Source organism: Colobus angolensis, unplaced genomic scaffold (genome assembly GCF_000951035.1).
Source record: "Colobus angolensis palliatus isolate OR3802 unplaced genomic scaffold, Cang.pa_1.0 Scaffold645, whole genome shotgun sequence".
Taxonomy (NCBI): domain Eukaryota; kingdom Metazoa; phylum Chordata; class Mammalia; order Primates; family Cercopithecidae; genus Colobus; species Colobus angolensis.
This window is the reverse complement of record NW_012120099.1, coordinates 433,002-445,349: the sequence shown is the minus strand read 5'-3', so window position 1 is coordinate 445,349 and position 12,348 is coordinate 433,002. Positions and strand designations below refer to the sequence as shown.

Here is a 12,348-nt window from a genome sequence, read left to right as displayed (position 1 = left end):
TGAATAGTAAGGGATGGAAGAATGGGGAGGAGTCAGGGCAGAACCTGCAGAATCAGAGGAGGCCAGCAGGAACAAGAGGCAAGGGAGAGGGACTGTGGTACAGGGGCTGGTCAGTGTTGGGGGCAGGACAGAGACAGACCTGTTCAAGGAACAGTGAGAAGAGTGGGGTCTGGAGAGCACAGTGAGTGAAGACAGAGGGTGGGAGGGGAGGTGGGGACAGAGCTGAGGGCAGGTGGAGCAGGCCGTGTCTACAGGGAACAGGGGGTCAGGGAGCGTGAATTGGTTGAGGATTCCAAAGGCCTATTTGGAAGGTTAGAAGCTGTTTGATAATGCCGTCCCACAAGTTGTTGGTGAGTCCGTGTCCACCTACAAGGGGGACCTAAATCCTGGTGCCCAGGCTGTTCGTCTGTCCAGGCCTACTTGGAAAGAATGGGCAACTCCATGCAGCCCACAATTTGAAGGTCATTGAAATATCTGCAGGTGCTTAGAGACATGGAGAAGGTGGTATACGCTGCTGCTGCAGAGATGACGACACCAGGTACCCAGGGGACACCTTCATCTTAATTTCTCCCGTGGGTGCTAAGTACAGGCATCGCCTCTGGGAACCTGAGGGCCTATCTTCTTGAGCTATTTTATTTCTGTTTGCTGGTGTCTTGCCTAATTGAGTCCCTGCATCACTTCTGGAAACCAAGGCCTCCCAAAATATTCCAAACTGTAATAGAGGCCACCTTGGCTTCCCCAAAACACACACATTGGAATAAATGGCTAAAATTAAATTACTGGGAAGACTCAGAAATAACTCTCGGAGTTCAGGGTAAATGCTGGCCCAGGAGGAAGGTCCTTGGTATTTGTAAAGCCTATGCCCCATCTCTCCTGGGGAGCCTTGAGGAGTGGAAGGCACCCTCATGCTCTGGGTTTGTCCTTTGGGGAGTGGCGGGAGCCAACAGCTGGAGGAAGCTCTCCTCTGGCCAGCCTGCCTCCCCACCCCCTGAGCTGCCTACCACTCCGGAACTCACGGAACCTTCCCTCTGGGTGCTCATCGAGTGGGGTCCCCACAATCTGGGAAATCCTGGTTGGTTTTGAGGGCTTCCTAAATGTGTCATTCATGAATCATCCAGACAAGGAAAGTAGCCTAAGGGCAGGACTGACCTAGTGCAGGTGGGGAGAACGCAGGAGGGTGGGAGGCCCTGTCTGAGGGTCTCATCTGAAATCTCATCATGCATTCATTCATTCACCATTCATCCCTTTGAATTAGGCAGCAGCCCGCACCTAGTCCATTTGACAATGTCAGCCCCCTCACCCCAAAGAGGACCATGCTGTCTTTAGCTTCCCGTGCATGTGAGTTGATCAGGTGGTTAACAGGGGGAGTATGTAGGAGGCAGCGAGGGAGGGGCCTAGCAGAGGGAAGCTGAGTCTGCAGACGGGGAAGGAGGGGTCCCAGGGCAGCGAGTTGTTAGCAGCACAGACCTGGAAGCCAGGCTGTTTGTGTCGCTTCACTTTTCCGGACAAGTGACTTTCCTCATCTGTAAATTGGAAATAAAAATAGCACCTCCTTCCTAAGGTCATTGGGAAGACTATATGAGCTAATGAAGGGTGCCCTGAACACAGTGAGTGCTCTGGAAGTGCTTGTGAATTGCTGAGCGACATCCAGGCTTGGCAGAGGGTGGGCCAGGCTTGCCTGGGAGTCTAGCAAAAAAGACCCTCAGACCCAGTGGGATGTACAGCCTGCTACACCGATGAGTACAGCCAAGTACTTATACCTATGAGAGCTGATGGGTATGGCCGTGTGCTCACACCTGTGAGTTCCGATGGGTACGGGGTGCTTACACCTATGAGCGCTGACAGGCATGGCTGGGTACTTACACCTGTGAGTCTTGCGGTCCTGGGCAGCATATGATCTCAAGAGGACAGACAGGCTGGGTGCAGTGGCTTGTGCCCTTAATCCTAGCACTGTGGGAGGCTGAGGTGAGAGGATTGCTTGAGGCCAGGGGTTCAAGACCAGCTTGGGCAACATGGCAAAACCCTGTTTTCTATAAAACAAAAAATAAAAACTTTAGCCAAGTGTGGCGGCATGTGTCTGTGGTCCCAGCTACCTGGGAGGCTGAGGTGGGAGGATCACTTGAGCCCAGCAGGTCAAGGCTGTTGTAAGCTATAACTGTGCCACTGCACTCTAGCCTGGACAAGAATGAGATCCTGTCTCACGAAAAAAGAAGGCACAGGGCCAGGAGTATGAGGCTCAGCCTAGTACGACCGGGTGCTAGATCTGGGGAAGTAAAAATATACACAGGGGCAGCAGGCATGGCTGCCTTTCTAAAACCTTCTGGACGGGGCACATGGGCTGAGCTGAAGATACATGGGACACTGGTTATTTGCACTGAAAGCCCTGGCCAGCCTCCAACATGTCTTTCAGCACTGTCTTTCCCATTCCGTGGTTAAGGAATGGAATATCCCCGAGAAGTGTCCCTTTTCATCTTCATCCTTGCACTCTCTCTAATACATTGTAGAGCTGAAATCAGCCCCATTTTATAGGTGAGAAACTGTGGGCCCTCAAAGTGTAAGAGAATTGCTTTGGACCACACCACAAGGATGAAAATCCAGATTCCATGCCTTTTGGTCCAGTGTTCTTTCCTTCGCGCACAGGAGTGAGTGTCAGGACAGAGAGGGGATGCATGTTCTCTGAGGTTAGACTCAGAGCCGGACACAGGGTCAGGAATTCCCTTGTATCTCCCATCACATGGCATCTAATGGCATCCCTGTAGGCTGCACAACGGTGTCCTTGCGGACATATGAAGAATGGTTTGTCCAGGGCCCAAGATCCCCTGGCTGGTGAGAGATGAGCTGGTCTTGAAACCAGTGAGCCTCGCCCCAGGCCTGGGCTGCCCACCAGACACACTGTCCCCAGGGCTGGCTGGGCTGGCTTGGTGCCAGAGGCCAGGTTGCTTGAGGCTCCAGAGAGGAATGAAGGGTTGGGCGTTAGTGTTTGTGAGTCAATCCTCAAATGCCTAGCATTTCAGAAGAAGAGACTAGACCTCTGAGGAGGAGTAATGAAACCAGCTTGGGTGGCTGGTTCCCAAGGCGTCCATTCTACGTCCCGTCCTAGACGCAGACCTTGGAGAAATAGCATTTATCTCTCCAGGGCCAGTTTCTCAGGGAGCAGCCCTCCTGCCCTCCAGGCAACTAGACGTGTGCCCCTCGTCCTCTTCAATCACCTTTCTTGTCATTGGGTCTCCCTTCTTTGCTATTTAGGGCTTAAGGGGTCTGAAGAATTCTAATTGCTGGGGAAAAGGGGATTATCGTGATCGAGAAAGAGTAGTACTCTGCTCTCCAACTGTGGGCACAGAACTAGGAGATGCCTGCTGCCTGGTGGGCACAGGGGGTTTCAGGGCTCTGCCAAAATGAGCTGCAGGCCACCTCTTTTCTTACCGATCGGTTCCCATGTGGATGTGGGTCCCAGTGGGAGACGGCCCCCAGAGCCTTGTATTCCCATGAAGTGTGATGCTGGGAGGAAGTCCTGAGTGTGGGGATCGGGGGAAGGTATATCCCTCATGGGTGAGTTGTGGGCCAGCCTCGACAGGGCCACTCTCTGCAGCTTGTTCTGCCTAGGAGTGCGGCCTGAGGCAGCTGCATTGTGCAAAGGATTATTGGGACCATCATGATTTGTACAAAGCGTGGGGTTTTCTCTGGGATGTATCAGGGGCTCCATTTCAATCAAACATGGACCTGGACATCTGGCTTGAAGAAATGAGCTGCTCTTCTTTTCAAGAGAGAGCCTGCTTGGGGGTGGGCGTGAAGGAGGAGGAGAAGGATCCTAAAAATAATTCTTATCTGACTCATTTTGCTTAGAATCTGACAGGGCTGCCTGCCAGGTGGGGGTTTGCCTGTCCCATTTTCTTATCTATCTTTAGCAGGGACTTAATGAGGGCAATATCCTTGCTGGGATGGAAAGACAAACCGTGGGCAAAGTGAGCATAGATCTGTCTCGCAGTCCCTGGGCTCCAGATGACAGGATGGCAATGACAGTCACTGCAGGGCTGAGCTGTCTGCGAGGGCCTCAGTGACAGTGGCCTCCCAGGATGGTGCAAATGAAGCAGTGATCAGCTCAGTCAAACCATGCAGGACAATGACCACTGGAAGAAGTGTCCCCCCTGCCCCCATCTCATCCCCTAGCAATGCTACCACCACACACGAACAAGATAAATCACTCAGACCTAAGATCCTGTTGCTTACAACATACTTCTTTATCTTCAGCATCTCTCTGCTCTGTTTTAAAGAACAAGTACAGTCGCTTCTCATTATTTATGGTAGTTGCATTCCATAAAGTTGCTGCAAATACTGAATTAGTGAACACTGAACTATTACTCCTAGGGGAAATGCGGGGTTAGGTTCCTGCAAGCCTCTGGTCACAACATTTTCACCACTGGATCAATACATAACCTCGTTTTGCGTGTGTTTTTGTTTAAAGACACCTTATTTAATACATATTGTTGATTTATTAACACTGAACTCATGGCCAACAGCACCATAACTTATGCCTGAGTGATGCTTATCTAACACACACATTTTCTCTGGAAGGCACATTACAGCCTCCTTGCACTAAAGAACAGTAGACGGCACTTCGGTACTATGTTTAGGAGCCATTTAAAATAGCAAATTCACCAAGGAAAGGCACAAAAATGTGAAAAACATGGCAGTAAACAGAACCACGAGAAGGGTGCTAGCTTATAGTATGAGAGCTGAAACAAGGAGACAGAGTGTTACTTTGGCCTCGACTGGGATCTTGCAGGTCAAGCAACTCAAATTTTTCACTGCTCTGTGTGTGTGTCAATGAATGACTGCAAAAACACCATGAGTATTGAGTGTGGTGTCAGAAATAAGTTTTATAAGTAGGCGAATGTGCAAATATGAATCAATGAGTAATAAGGATGGACTGCATTTCCAAAAGAGCTAACTTAACAACTCATGTGAATGAGTTGATGGATAGATACAGGACTCCGACTAGGTTAATTCCTCATCAGGTCCTGGTGGGCAAGATCTGGGGGACCTGGTCATTTTTGTAGGATGAGGGACTCTATGACTGGTAGAGTGTTCTGAGGTGCCAAAAGGAGCAGCAAGTTCCAGATAGCAGCTGTGACTTAAAGAGAGGGGTGCTGGGAGGCACTTGGTATCCCCAAAGCCCTTGCCTATAAGCCCACATGTGAAAAGGAATGTGGGGCCTCCTGTAGTCACGGGCAACCATCAAAGCCTAGGATAGAGAAGCCACAGCAGTGTCAAGGAGTGGGGCTTAAAAATATTAAAGACAATTCTAGAACCATATTTTCGTATTGAGAGTGAGAAGGCAGAGGGACACGTGAGGCCACTGATAGGGCAGACAGCATAGAATTAAGAGTTGGCAAAAAGAAAGTAGACCTCTCCATCTACAAGTTTGCCTTTCGCAAGAGAACAGGTACCAGCCCAGAAAAGGCAACTGCAGTTGCTGCATCTGTCAGATGCTGAGGGCCTGGAAGAGATCATGGAGAGCAATGGGTGCTCTGAGTGCTCACCTTCATGCCTGGGGAATGGGGCGATATTGATATTGATTGGAGTAAAAGAAATCTTTACATGAGGTCATAAATGGCCCCTTACCATGTCTGAGGAATCCTGGAGAACAGATATAAGGGTTAATTTCATGTCAACCTGACTGGGCTAGGGGGTGCCCAGTTAGCTGGTAAGACATTAATTCTAGGTGTGTCTGTGAGGATGTTTTGAGTCAGCAGACTCAGTAAAGATCGCTCTCCCAGTGTGGATGGGCACCATCCAATCCGCCAAGGGCCCAAACAGAACAAAATGCAGAGGAGGGTGACTTCACTGCCTCTTCTTGAGTGGCGACATCCATCTTCTCCTGCCCTTGGACATCCCATGCTGTAACATACGGTATGCTTACAGTCACACTGTGAACCTCATACCACATGCTCCTGCTTCTCGGCCTTTGGACTTGGGTTGATTACACCACTGGCTTTCCCCATTCTCTAGCTTGCAGCAGATGGCAGACTGTGGGACTTCTTGGTCTCCATAATCTCATGAGCCAATTCCCATGATAAATCTCTCTGTCTTCCTCTCAATATATCCTATCGGTTCTGTTTCTCTGGAAAACTCGGACTAATGCAACAAAAGTGTTAGAGACTGTAGCTAGGTATATACAGCTTAATTTTCAAAAATTGGAAAAATATAGATATCATTTCTCCAAGAGAGATTCCCAAACAGATGGTTTGGAAGAAAAAAGGTGACCACGAATAGCTAGCACAGGTGCACACAGACCAAGTCATGGCCAGACCAAATCTACGTCCTTTTTTGAAACAGTTACTAGCCTGACACATTTAGGGAACCCTGAAAACATCAAGGTTGAAGAGATAGCTGGGTATGGTGGCTTGTGTCTATAATTCCAGCTACTTGAGAGGTTGAGGTCAGAGGATCGCTTGAGGCCAGGAGTTTGAGACCAGTCTGGGCAATGTAGCAAGACTCCATCGCTACCAATCAATCAATCAATCAATAAAAATAAAATTAGCCAGGTGAGGTGGCGGGTGCCTATAGTTCCTAGAGCTACTCAGGAGGCTGGGGCAGGAAGAGTGCTTCAGGCCAGGAGTTCAAGGCTGTAAGGAGCTATTATTGCACTACTGCACTCCAGCCTGGGTGACAGAGCAAGACCCTGTAGTTAAAAAAAAAAAAAGTTTGAAGGGGTGTTTCAAGGGGCTTGTCACATCACTTCATCCTGGGACCTGCCTTATTCTTTAAATTTTTTTTAAATTGAGATATAATTCACACACTACAAAATTCACTCCTTTAAAGTATATAATTGAGTGCTTTTTAGTTTATTCACAAAGTTCCATACCCATTATCACTAATTCCAAATGTCCTGCTTGTTTTTATCAGTGACTTAGATGATGTTACAGAGAGTTTGCAAAATCCAATCTGATGACTGACACTTAGGGTCTGGGTTCACATTGGCAGAGGAAGAAAGGGAGGGATAAAATTCTTTTTATTTATTTTTTATTTTTTATTTTTTCCAGACAGAGCTTCACTCTTGTTGCCCAGGCTGGAGTGCAATGGCGTGATCTCAGCTCATCGCAACCTCCGCCTCCCAGGTTCAAGCGATTTCTCCTGCCTCAGCCTCCCGAGTAGCTGGGATTACAGCCATGCGCCACCACGCTCAGCTAATTTTGTATTTTTAGTAGAGATGGGGTTTCTCCATGTTGATCAGGCTGGTCTCGAACTCCCGACCTCAGGTGATCTGCCTGCCTCGGCCTCCCAAAGTGCTGGGATTATAGGCACGAGCCACCATGCCTGGCTCCCAAATTCTTAATTGGTTCTACATTTAGAGGACACCAAGCCACAGTCACAGTCAATGGCAGGACAGAGGCAGCAAGCGCTGCTGTAGGCTGCGGCCACCCTGCAACATCCAGCATGTGGTCCACTCCACACGCCAGGCGGATGACTCGCTCCCCTGCCTCTCGTCCTGCAGAGCCATTTGACACTAACTGGGCTGGCTAAGGTGTTTTTTTCTTCTTCTGCTTTGCACATGGAGTAAATTTCAATCTGCTTTGCACATGGAGTAAATTAACCGTTCTGAGACCTCACTTAATGAAACAAATTAATTTGTAGAACGGCTCTCTTGTCTCCCTGGCCGCACAGGCACGGTGCGATGGACCACTAATGCCTCCATTAGCCACCTCCGCTGATGGTTAAGAGGCCAGGCTTTGGAGCCTGCAGGGTCTACTGACATTGCTGACAGTCGGGCGGGATCATCTGGAGCCTGCAGGCTCCGAAGGGCTTTTCCCTTCTACGTAGTTCAGTTGGGGGTAGTGGCTGCTGTAAGCACCACCCACCTGGCTCTGTTTCTAGGGAGCCATGTGGGGGCGACTTCTGGGGACGTGGGGAATCCCTGGCTCCAGAGCCTGCTTAGCTGCAGAGGAGCATTTAGAGGACACCAAGCCAGAGTTATGGTCAACTGCAGGACAGAGGCAGCAAGTGCCGCTCCTCTCATCCCAACACCCTCACATCTCCCAAATCCTCCTGGAAGTCTCACTAGTAGTTCAAGCCCCACCTCCTCCATGAAGCATTCTGGAGCATCTCCCAGGATGGCTGCTTTCTCTAAGCCTCCTCCCTGTTAACACGTGGATGCCTGACAGTCACGCACCGCATTCTGGTTGCTTCTGGAGTCAAGGCTCCATTGTGCAAACTACAGCTCAGGCCCTGGAGAACAGGGGCCACACCCTGTACTTCCAGTGTTCTCGGGAGCACAGCATATGGCACAGGGTACAGCCCAACCAATCCCAGTAGGAGAACTGAACAGTGCTTCACTGAGGTATCTGAGGCGATATGCTGCCCAGATCCCCTTCAGGAGCGGGGCACTGCCACCCGGCTGCTAGAAGTGCTGTGCAGACAGCCCTCAGCTGCCAGCCCCTAAGGCAACTGCTCTGGGCAAAGAGCGCCCTACCCAAGGTCACGCTCCCTTCCTCGGGCAGTCCCCGCCTGATGACCAACAGACATAGGGGTATCAAGGCCTGCCCCCTTACCCCATCTTGGGACAGCTCTTAAAGAGTCACCCCAACTTCAAAACCTTCCCTAAAGGCTCAGAACTCTCTAAGACTGCACTGCAGCCCAACTTCTCTCTGCCAATACCGCTTCTTCTTTTGATCTTCTGCCAGTATTGATACCAAGGGCATTCCTTTAAAAGCGGCTGCTGATAATCACTGTCCCAGAGACTGCTTCCCAGGGAGCTCAGGCTACAACATCCATTCATTGCCTTAATGTGTTCATCTCTTAAACGCAGCCAGGGTGTGGTGGGGAGAGAAAATATCCTCCCCAGCGGTGAGGGACCTCACTCAGGGTCAACTTGGGCAGTGCGCCAGGTCTCTGGCCCTCTAGGGAGTTTGCTCTTCTGGTCTGTGTGCTCTGGGCAGAAAGCTTTGAGGGGAGGGGGACGAACCTTAGCAGCCCTCGTTTCAAGCAACAGGCCTCCAACTTGTGTGGGGCCAGAGCATCGGAAGGCATTACGCTCTTTGAGGAACGCATGGAACACTCATTTAGCACATTTGTGTCACAAAATGCATAATTTTATCTGAAATCAGCAAATGTCTTTTCTTAGCTTCCAAAAACAAACAAGTTACTAGTTGTTCAAATGTCAAGAACATTCTTAAGGAGGAAACCTTTGAACTGTACATGAGCTTAATTTTTTTTTTTTTGCAAAATGGAAAAAAGACATCCACAACTTACTAGACGCAGCCCATGGCATCAGGAGCAGAGTCCGCAGGTGGCCACTCTGAAGGGGCCTCTTTTCCTGCCAGCCCAGGCTCTGCCCCCTCTGACAGTGTGGGTAGGGCTTTAAAAGTGGATCCAGGGGAAGGAACAATTGATCCTGGCGGCCTGCCCCTGGAGGGAATGCAGGGCAAAGCTTTCTGGGTTTGCTGCCATGATCACAGGACAAAAGTTCCCCACTCACTGCAGACACCTGCGCTCCACACTTACCTTGAAAGCCTTCCTGAGCACCTAGGACCCCCTCTGACCTGTAGAGTGGGCCAGGACTAAGACCGTGTTTCTAGGTGCTTTATAAGAATTAGATTCTTTCAGCTCCCTGACTAGTGAACCCATTTCATAGAAGAAGGGACAGAGCTTTCAAGAAGTGACATAATTGGCAAGATCATAGCATGAGTGAGTAGAGGAGGTGGGATTTCCATCCAGCTCCTAATTCCAGGGCATGTCCCTAAACTGCTATATTATTCAGCTTGCTAATAGCCTCAGACTCAAACAAGTGGAAAATAAAAACAGCAAGGCACATAAAACCCCTGAGAGTGCAGCTGGAACTGGGAAAGGACACAGACTTCGATGAAGACTAGGATTCTAGGTCCCAGTTTGAAAATCCCTGCTCCAGGCTGTGGGAAATTGCACACTCCAAGCTTCAGCAACATGCCCAGGCTGCCTGGAGTTTGCAGCTGTCAGACACCAACTCCAGCCACTTTGCAGGAAGATGGAAAGCCACAGACTCCTCTCCATTCCAAGAAGAGGAACTGAGCCACCAGGGGGATATAGCTGGTCCCTTCCTTTCACGTGTTGGGGGGAGATCAGAGGCATGGCACAGGTGCTGGCTGTGCCCTTTGGCCACCAAATCTGATTCTGGTCACTTCTCCCTTTGCCGCCATGCATATCCAGGAAATGCAAGCCCCTCCCAGTGTGGTTTAAGCCCAGAATACTAGGAAGGTGAACCTGCTGCACACAGGTATGGACTTCCAAGGTCAAACATGTAGGTTTGACACTTAGCAAGGCTACTACTATGGGTCATTAGCTGGGAAGGTTAGGGGTCAATCTGATAACATTCTGCAGCTGCTCTTTGAATGTCAGAATCCCATGATTTCCCAAAATGGACTCAGGAGATCCCTGCTTGTAGACAAAAAGATCCTTAAATTATATGGCTGCCTGCTCTTCTGAAAGTCCCCATCAGCTGGGAACTCCAGGACAGCTCCAGGCTGTGAGTGAGTAATGGATTCTACTGCATCCAGAAGGGGAATTCGAGTGGGGCGCCCCGGCCAGCACATGCTCCGTGTTCAGGCATGGCTGCTGCTCTGACTTGCATAGTCTTGCCCCAAACGGTCAAGATGTTTGCTCCATCAGTCTGTCTTTGGTCCAACTGAAAACTCTGTTCTTCCATCCAAGCTGACTTCCTCTAGTCTGGGTCCCTGTGGACATGGAGGCAGCGGCCCCTCATGTCTCCATATAAATCTTTCATGAGTTTCACGGCACGATGTTCCTTCCCTCCGGCCTCCTCTTCCCTGGCCCCAGCCCTCCAGCACTCCTCACAGGACATACTTTCCACCCCTTTAATCATCTTTATTGCCTCACTTTGGACCCTGGCCTGTCCACATCCTTTGGGAGGTGTGCTGACCTAACCCGGGCATTGGTGAATGTGAGCGCGGCTCAGCAGAAGCTCAGCTTCCCAGCCGTTGCGTGCCACGCTCCTCTTCCTACATCCCTGGGTCACGCTGCTGCTTTCCGGAGGCCTGCCACTGTCCCGGGTCTTCCTGCTGACCTGGCCCAGAAATGGACATGCAGGCTGACTTGGATGCCGGGCGGCAGCCTGCCATTGCCTGGGCGTGGAGAGGTGGGGCAGAGGGTGACTTCTCATCAGGAAGTTCGGGGACTCTCCACACCTCCCAGACACACACTCTGGGTCTTCCCTGCCATCAGAGACTACAGAGTCAAGGGCAGAGGACATAAAGCCTTTGTTCTCACCGACATCTCCAAGGCCCCTGTGAACCCTATTCCTTCTTGAGGGGTGCTGCCTCCTTCTTCCCTCTACCAGGAACCCAGAAACCAGGAATTTGCCTCTGTGATGCTGCACGGCAAAAAGGCAGCAGACACGATGCAATAAACTGTACTCTGGTCAAGGCAGGAACAGGACTGGGTCCACCTCTCCCTGTTCAGTGTTCCTTTTTGATGCCTGGTGCTTCTACAGAAAGTGTCTGGTGGTTCTGATTTCTAAGCGAGGACCCTGCCTTCTTCCCAAGATACTTATACTTTTGCCATCCTCTGTGAATGTGTTCAGATCCACTTAACCTATCAGTGGATGATAAGGCAGTCTGGGTACCCAGGCCTACATCCACCCCGAGAGTTGCAGTCACCTAACAATCCCTACTCAGGGAGTGCATGCGTAGGGAAGGATCAGAGACCCTGGTCTCAGCCTAAGGAGGTGGCTAGCCAGCATGAGTACAGGCAATCCTAGGGTTCTGAGCAAGGCATGTCCACCGGCTGTTTCTTGGCCCTTGGAGAACATTCTCTGTTCATTAAAGGTAGAACCAAAAGCTGTCATCTTTATCTAAGAATACATTCCCTATAGAGGAACACCTCATTTTAATTCCTCAGGCATAAGCCTTTTTGTTCATTCTTTTTTTGGTATTTCCATCCAGAAATAATTTATGCATGTTCAAGCAAAAAATATACTCTAACTCCCCCTTTTGCATAAATGGGCATACATAAGAAACATTGCTCTGCACCTGAAGCTTTTCACTTAAAATATATCTTGAAGCTCTCCCCTTATAAGAAAGCCTTTTTGAAAATAAATGCACACATTCTCAAGATGCTCAATTTCAGCTGCATGTTCCTATCCAGGGCTACCTCATTGCCCCTTTCCTGGCCCCACTGTTACCCAGGACTCTGAGCTCCACAGGAGATCCCAGTTTCTGCCTTAGTTTAAGTGGGTTCCCCCAGGAATTTGGGAGCAGTAGCATGTGCCATTGCTGATCTCTGTGTTGCCTGTGACAGCAGAGCCAGCACGCATGAGGGACAACTCCCAGTGACCAGGGAGGAGGAAAACAGATACTC

The 12,348-nt window shown here is 50.0% G+C and overlaps 1 protein-coding gene across 1 annotated transcript in view; it reads right to left on the bottom strand.

Annotated features, from left to right (window-relative positions):
* Positions 1 to 12,348, bottom strand: part of CTIF (CBP80/20-dependent translation initiation factor) — a 331,498-nt gene that overhangs the window by 137,115 nt on the left and 182,035 nt on the right. The window lies entirely within an intron of this gene.